Source organism: Bactrocera tryoni, unplaced genomic scaffold (assembly GCF_016617805.1).
Source record: "Bactrocera tryoni isolate S06 unplaced genomic scaffold, CSIRO_BtryS06_freeze2 scaffold_11, whole genome shotgun sequence".
NCBI classification, from domain to species: domain Eukaryota; kingdom Metazoa; phylum Arthropoda; class Insecta; order Diptera; family Tephritidae; genus Bactrocera; species Bactrocera tryoni.
The window spans coordinates 15,971,125-15,978,985 of record NW_024395824.1 but is presented as its reverse complement, the minus strand read 5'-3'; the positions used below and the strand labels follow the sequence as shown (position 1 = coordinate 15,978,985).

Sequence of the window (7,861 nt, the reverse complement as noted above, 5' to 3'; positions counted from 1 at the left end):
AAATCTAAAACCACATGCTGGATAACGAATTAGATATGGTCAAACTATAACAAAAAGCAAGGACTTATGTATTACATTCATAGGTCCAGGGGAAAATTAAACAGACTTACAGCTGCCATAACGAGACACCGGCCATTTGGAGAACATGTGTCAAAAATGGGGCTGTCCAACTATAGCACGTGCAGTAGCTGCAAACTCAAAGGAAGGAAAGAAACGGTTCTTCACATCTTCTGTTAGTACTCAGCCTTCAGATACCAAACCCTGAATGTCTGTGTACAAAAACCATAAAGGCGATAAGTAGTTTCATTGAGAACAACAAATGGTTTTGAACACCCCAATGGAACGTGATATCAAGATAAGGTCTTACGATAGTGTATCGCAATAGCGCTGTCAGCGCAAACTGAGTTCTAATAACCTATTCGGACCGACCATGAAAACATGTGTTCGTAGGAAAAACTGGTTTTCGCCATAAAATTTGTGTTTTCGTCCAAAAAAAAAAACGCTGAAAACTACTTGAAGACATGTTTTGCCGGCCCTAAATTGTCAGTTGATATTGTCATATTGATATTGAAAGATGGAAGAGCAAAAATACAAAAAAAGAAATTTGTGGAGTGATAGGGGAGAAGCCCTACTCGTTGAATTGTGGCAAAACAAAATTAGTGCTCTTCGCGGGCCAACGGCAGCGAGGTTGCAGCAACAAGGTGTGCATTTCACAGCGGGTGAAAGTAAATCAAAAATGCACAATCTTTCGCAAAGTTAAATTAATGCAAAATAAAGTTATTAGATAAATATCATGTTTTACAGGAAAGAAAATACAGCAGTCGAATCAACTGGCGGTTCTCCCTTGCAGTTGCCATTATATGAAAGAATGAGAGCCATATTGTCGCCGTACGTCAGCTACAACACCGAGGGCTTATTGGAGGAAAGCTTTCAAAGTAAGAGACATTTTTTTTCTAATTGAGCATAATATTTATATTTACATACATATGTACATTTTTAAAAAGGTTCTACTAATTCCGATCCACTCCAAATTTTTTTGGAAACGGCTGCGTCTTTTACATCAACGGTTTGCCTACCTTCGCCTTCAGCGATGCCGATGTCGCCAACCAACACTTTCTAATTGACAATATCGTCTCCCGAGCCGAGTGATTGCGGAAATAAAAAAGAAATCATTTTCAGAGTCTAATCTTAAAAAAATGTGAAAGAATTAAAGAACAGTTCGAAAAAGGAAATCATTAATTTAATGAAACTAGGCACAAAATTATGAACATGACAGAAAAATTAGTTGAAAACGTCAATAAAAAACACAACTGATGGACGAATATCCGAAAGACTAAAAAGAAACAAGTAAACCGTTGCTTGAATTTCTAAAAACAATAAAAAATAAATGAATATATTTTCGTTTTGGACGATGCTTATCGTCGCTTTAAATTAGTTCAATTGTTTGTGTGTGTACAACTTTATCTTTGATTTACTGTATATGCAATTCTGTAAAATGTACACATTATGATGCAATATATGTATGTACACATGTACTTTTGAAAATATGTACAAAGTGCTGTGCGAATCGTTTCTCCATTAATTGGGTCGTCAAATTCATATGAAACATGACACGATTGGCGTCTAGTCTCCAACTCTTTTAAAGCGCGTTTAGAGTATCGTTGATATCACTTGAAAAATTGTGAAGGACGCAACAAGCTTTTATTATTGAGTTGGCATTCCATACAGAGTTGTCAGTTCCTTTCCCAATACGCCGAAAGTGGGCTTTGAGGTGTCCAAAAGCATTTTCGACAACTGTACGTGTTTTCGAAAGAGCGTAGTTGAATACCTTCTCATGATGATTTTGATTTACGGTAAATGGTTACGGTTTCTTCAGTTGTTTGCTAAATCGAAAAGCCGAATCCCCAATTATAAATGCTGACACATTTACGCCTGAAATTTCTCGAGACATTTCGCTTATTAAAGAACAATTATCCATTACTTCCTTAAATGATGACGTCTCATAAATTTGAGAGCCATTACGTCGCCCGGGACTCCCGACTATTATGTATGTAAGTAAAACGGTATCTGAAAATACATTGTAAACATTACTTATGTACTTATATGTATATTGAGGTTTTAGACTTTACTTAGCATCAACTAATGCCATTAAAACTGTGGAATACCACTTTTTATAATTGTAATAACCCACAGCTACGTTAGATGATAAATGTGGCATACGTCTATAAACAATTATTATACCAAAGGCGCAAATCTAAGATTTTATAACTTATATTTCCCAATTGCTACTAAGCATTGTGGGAATCCAATTACCTCGAAACCAGTCACCAATTCTGCAACACTTTCTCTATTTAGTGGAAAAATTTGGAAAACGATGGTTGCATTGCATTAACCTCCAGATTTCGGTGTAAAATTTTAGTAAAATTTCGCAAACCGTAGATTTTCCCACACCGAACATGTTAGCGATACTCCGATACTCTGCAGATGACCCTAAAGCAAATAGTATTAAAGCCACTCTTTTCTCGATAGGAATAACTTTTCGGCAGTTCGTATTAATTTTTTGTAAAGGGCGGAGGATTTCACATAATTTATCAAAGGAACTTCGGTTCATGCGAAAGTTTTCTTAAAAAAAAGCAGATAAATTTCGTTGGCAATCGTGTTCCCAAAATTGATTCTTACGTTGCTGGAATTAATAATATGTAATTGAAAACTTTTGAATCAGTAGAAACCTATACACACCTTTGTCCAACATGAATTAATTGGCGTCCCAAGGTTCTTTATTAAATCTAATTCGATTAAATGTTGTTTTTTTAACTCCGCTATCTTTTTTGCAAGGGCGAAGCGCTGGGTAGCTTCTAACAGTTCTCTTGAAGAATTGTCGTTGCGCAAGGTATTTATCTGGCTTCTCAAAGCCAATGCTTTCGCAATTAGTTTTAAATATATTAATTTATTTATTGACACGTAAAAGTCTCGACTAACAAAAAAATAAATATTAAAAACCATGTACAGTTCAATAACAATAATAATAATAAAATTAAAAAATATTCTAAACACCCACAGCGAAATACTTTTTGGTTACTTGTAGGTGCTTTTGACTAATACTTCATTTAGTCACCGACGTAAAACCGTTGACTGAGTCAGATGATACGACCTATGTTATGATAGTGCATTGTAAAAGAACACTCACCACCGCTTCTACTTTCCATTTACATGCATATCCAAAAAAATTGCATTTTTATCATAGAAACGAGCCAGCTGATTGCTTTCTTATAACACAGAGTTGTCAATAGTAATACTTGTATTATGTATTTGACTTTGTAGTAATTAAAAATTTAACTTAAATTTATTTGAAATATTCTTAAACTAACTCAAAATTACAGTCAAACACAATTAATTATAAAAGGGTAGACTATTTTGAATAATTTAATTTTACTTTTGATATTTCCCATTTTGAAAAATTATAACTGAAAAGTTAGATGTGTGCAAAACCATTTATACAAATTGAGCAATGGCAGGTGACTAAATAATGCATAAGCAGTAACTAATTAGAGTGTGTCTACTGCACAATTTGGCAGCCTGTATATACTAAACGCATAACAAAACTTGGCCACTCGAACTTCCTGGCAATTACGAATATCGCTGTCTGGTTAATTCTGGCAATTCATCGTCGATTCTATTTTTTTCAGGTATATGTGTTCGTCTTTCTGCCCCCAGCAAAGAGCCCTATTCTGAGAAAAAGTCACAACTGGTTTGTTTGCTGTGAACCAGCTGTTTTACAAAAACAAGCAAGACAAAATAAAGAAATGGACATCCAAGAAAAGTGAGTAATTCTGCAAATCTATTAAATTTGGTGCATATATAATAATTTAATTTATTTTTGGGATTTCGAAATGTGAACGACTAACTTAGGATCAGCTGCAGCATTACAACGTATTATGTAAACATTAAATACATATGTACATATGTACATACATATTTACAAATCAAAACTTCTTTGAATTATTAAAACGCAAATATGTTAATGCCTTTTTATTAATATTTATTGTAATAGACAAATACTTATATTTATAATAGATAACGCCTTTGGAAGAATAGTTCTTCCATTCTATTTCAATAAAAATAGTTGCAAATTTCTTTAAAAATATTGAAGTTATCAACACAAACACAACCGATTTTGTTTTGTGAGGTTTTCTTTCACACATTACAAATTTGTGAGATAATTGTGAGCATTTGAGCTTTTGAAGTCACGTCAGCATACGGAAAACCTCACAATAGCGAGGGTAGTGATTTTTGTGAGAGCATGAGAAAAGGGCTGTAAATCTGATCGTCCCGATTAGACATATTTGGGGTGCCAAACTCATAGCATTTATGGGTTTCATGTCGTCCTCTAGAATACTGTTGTTCGTCCCTCTCTTATTGGAGTAAACTCCGTTTTCCAGATTTCCGATAATTCCATATTTCGTCACCTACTTGTTGCTACTTGTTCAACCTTTCGATTAGGAATTGGGTATACTTGTGTCAATTCGCCGAAATGTTCCTTGAGTTGGATTGATAAATATACTGCATCAATCTTCTCCTGCTCAATAAAACCTTCGCTTTAAGGGGGTATTCTTATGTAATCACTTCGAAAAATCGATTTTTTTTAATTTTGACAGTAAAACCTATTGAAAACATACTGTGAAAAATTCATAGTATTTGATAAGTTACAGCTCATAGTCGCCGACGTGTCGTAAGCGACTGTCTACCAGGCACCAAGACAAGTCTGCAGCTGCTACGTTTCTAAACGCATTTTTCTCGAATCATCATTTTCTGAAACTGTCACGGTCCTAAAAACAAAGATTTCAACCGATTGCTGTAAAATTTACATATGTTCTTCTACTCATTTATAGTTATCGTTTTACCAGAATTGTTTATTTTCGAAAATAATTTCATTTTTTTTTAACGATTTTTAACGAAAAAAAACAAGATTTTCGTGACTTTTTTTTGAAGTTCGATATTTTTTCTATATGAAATTGATTATATTTGGTAGGGACGATAGCCGCAGAACTACTGAATAATAATCCATTCGATTTTTTTTATTTCAGACAACATGAACAGCCCCTATCACCATGACCAATGAACTACTTTTTTTTGTTGGGGACTATTTTGATTTAAAACCATATTTAAAAATGTAAGAAACGAAAAAAAAATTTTTTTTTGTACATTTCAAAATAAAAAATATATTTATATCAAAATTAAAATGATTGAATTTTATTGTCACATAAAAAAAAATTTCCTGAAAAGTGGTAAAAGATATGCGTTCACATGAGAGTACCCCCTTAATTGGCGTAGACACGGCTTACGTGATTATAGCCGAGTTAACAACAGCGCGCCAGTCGTTTCTTCTTTTCGCTACGTGGCGCCAATTGGATATTCCAAGCGTAGTCAGGTTCTTCTCCACTTGGTCCTTCCAACGGAGTGGAGGTCTTCCTCTTCTTCTGCTTCCCACGGCGGGTACTGCGTCGAATACATTCAGCGCTGGAGTGTTTTCGTCCATCCGGACAACATGACCTAGCCAGCGTAGCCGCTGTCTTTTAATTCGCTGAACTATGTCAATGTCGTCGTATATCTCGTACAGCTCATCATCTTATAGAGTTTGTTGTTTGTTTGTCGAGAGAAGATTTTACTTTTCAATTGCCTACTCAGTCCGAAGTAGTGTTGGAAAGAGTTATCCTGCGTTGGATTCCAGGTTGACATTGTTGGTGGTGTTTATACTGGTTCCCAAATATACGAAACCATCCATAACTTCAAAGTTATGACTGTCAACAGTGACGTGAGAGCCAACTCGCGAGTGCGACGACTGTTTGTTTGATGACAAGAGATATTTCGTCTTCCCCTCGTTCACTACCAGACCTATTTGCTTTGCTTCCTTGTCTAGTCTGGAGAAAGCAGAACTAACGGCTCAGGTGTTGAGGCCGATGATATCAATATCATAATTTAAGTACGCTCTGGGCATTGGTGACTAGATCACCTTTGGGGGTTCTGCAAGAGTATGCTCCGGTCTTGAAACCTTGTGTAAGCCACCGCATTTTTTCGTAAAATTTTCGAGCATTACCCCTGTCGGCCAGCTTATCAAGCTTTTAGTAGTCACGCATTTTGGCCTCTTTCTTTTTCTGTCTGGAAATGCGTCTCGCTTCCCTCTTCAACTCTCGGTATCTATCCCATCCCGCACGTGTTGTGGTCGATCGTAACGTTGCGAGGTAGGCAGCCTCGGTAGTACTCGGCGACGGAATCTCTCTCCCACCACGAATCCCACACCAAACTTGCGCTCGTTTAGATGGCCACTGTAGTAAATGCCACAAGGACCTACTCATCTCTGTCCTTGTCCCGTCCATCGCATTTCTTGGACGGCGGTGATGTCAGCCTTTATTTTCACGAGGACATCAACCAGCTGGGCAGCGGCACCTTCCCAATTAAAGGGCCGGACATTCCAGGTGCTTGTCCTAATATCGTAGTCCTTATTTCGTTTGCCAAGGTCGTCATCAAAAGAAGGGTTTCTCTTCCGAGGCACTTGCGTGAACACGTGACCCCATCGCTACCGTTCTGGAAATTTTGATGTGAAAGATGCACCTCGTTTTGGTCGACCTGTCGTTGAAAAAGTCGATGAAATTATGGAAAAGATTGACCAGGACCGTCACATAAGCAGCCATGACATCGCTAAGAAACTTAGCATTAATCATTAAACGGTTTTGATCTATTTAAAAAAGGATGGCTACCAAAAGATGAATTACCTGCTATACGAATTTAGAGCTTATGCATATAGTAAGTATTCAGTATAGACAATATATTCTAGCAAAATTTATTTCATTCGCACACGACTGCTTACATCGCTTATTATTACTACGGGGCAGCTCGACAGGCAAAATATTATTTGAAGATACTATAGGCTTGAATAGTAGAATAATAATAATAACCGTTTGTAATCGCCTTTGTAAGCTCACCTAAGAATAATTTGCCGTTTTTCAATATTATAACACCGAACGATTTCATAACTAGTTTTAACAACCTTTGTGTACCTTTTTAATAACAATAAAATACAAATAAATCGAAATGCGGTATACTTAAAACCCATTACAACAATTTGGTGTCAGAAGTGGTGGGTATCACAAAAGTGGAAAAAGAACTGTTAAATCGAAAAAAATTAACTTAAAAGGCGGTAGGTGTCACACAAATCAGTGTACTTGGTGTTAGTGGTGTATGCGAGACAAGCTAGCAGTAGCACAGCGTACAGTTCGAAATCAGCGACGCAGAGACAAACCTGCGCGAGTGGCGTCGGCAAAAGGCGTTAGCAGCGGTGGCTGTAAAGTTCAGTTTTTCGTACAAGTGTTTGCAGTGGTATCTGCAAACATCAACGCAACCAAGTTGTTGTGGCAGATAAGAAAGAACGCAGCAAGCCGCTGAGGCGGAGTTCATTGAACCGATAAGCCATATTTACATTATAATATTTAATAATATTTAGAAAATTGTCTAAACTTAAATTTGGAAATAATAGTAGCTTTTATTATTATTATAATACGGAAATATAAGTATTTCTTTAAAATTAATGTACATACTAACTATTTCTATTTGAACCTGTATGTACATATATATTTATATTTTTCAACAATTTAATAAAAATCATAAATTGTGGACAAATATTTAGTTTGACAATGAGTGAGTTGAGGGTAAAACTGATAGAGCTACGGCTTAGAACTTGTGGACGCAAGGCCACGTTACAAGACTCGACGAATTAGTTTTAGTGGAATATTTTATCGATGGTATGCCAGATACCAAAGTAAGGAAAAGCAATTTGTATCAGGCTAGAAACATTGAACAAATCAAG

The 7,861-nt window shown here is 36.1% G+C and overlaps 1 long non-coding RNA gene across 1 annotated transcript; it reads right to left on the bottom strand.

Annotated features, from left to right (window-relative positions):
• Positions 1 to 1,363: 1,363 nt before the first annotated feature.
• LOC120779705 lies at positions 1,364 to 3,135 on the bottom strand. The gene is made up of 3 exons (XR_005705723.1): positions 2,740 to 3,135; positions 2,314 to 2,683; positions 1,364 to 2,067 (listed from the first exon to the last, which is right to left on the bottom strand). It is a non-coding gene; the product is annotated as an uncharacterized LOC120779705 (long non-coding RNA).
• Positions 3,136 to 7,861: the final 4,726 nt, after the last annotated feature.